Source organism: Tupaia chinensis, unplaced genomic scaffold (genome assembly GCF_000334495.1).
Source record: "Tupaia chinensis unplaced genomic scaffold, TupChi_1.0 Scaffold000235_1, whole genome shotgun sequence".
In the NCBI taxonomy this organism is placed as follows: Eukaryota; Metazoa; Chordata; class Mammalia; order Scandentia; family Tupaiidae; genus Tupaia; species Tupaia belangeri.
In genome coordinates, this window is record NW_006159713.1 from 2,749,677 (window position 1) to 2,750,507 (window position 831).

Below are 831 nucleotides of genomic sequence, written 5' to 3' on the forward strand. Positions count from 1 at the left end.
AGTGACTTTCTTATTCTTTTAAGACAGATTTTTGCTATAGGTCACATGCATTCTCCAGAGAGACGGAGAAACAGAAAGCGAGAAATCACCCCCCAGGGGGATGGCCATGCCACAATCCCTTCTCCTTGTTCTCCTCTTGAGATTTTGGGCATGCACACATACGTGCCTGGCATGAATTTTAAGCAGCCAGGTCTGGTACTCAAAATGCGGTTGACTACATGGGAGTCCAGCATCATAACCATTACACCATCTGCTGGACCTCAGCGGACGTTGTTAATGCACAGCATGCTGATTATTGGACACCTGAGGCAGAAGGGAGTAGGGTACTGTTTTTACAAAACTGAATTCGCACACATGCATTCAAACATGCTTCTAACCGGGACACAGGCGAGAACGGGAGTAGAAGCTTCATCTGTAGTTCCTCACACACCCTCTTCATCGACTCCTAGCTACTCTTCAGCCCCATCACACACTGTGACATTTGACATATGACACCCACGAGTTTCACTTGACCCCTTTGTCGGGTGCCAGTAAATGGCCTGAAGTTAAAATGTTAATTATCATTAATCATTTTTTATGCAATGGCTTTGCCAATCCATAAATTCAGCTGAGAGAGGCCTCTTTCATGAGTCTGAGAGGGTATGGAATACTGACCGTCAGGGAAGGTACTTGCCTATATGGATGTTTCTAGAACTGTAAGTTACAGGGAAAAAAATGGATACTTACAGGTAGATGTAAATGAGAGAAAATGACGCAGGATGAAAAAGAAAGAGATGGAAGGGTGAAGTTCACTTGGAACAGGGCTTTACCTACTTTTACCTTTTTTCCCTA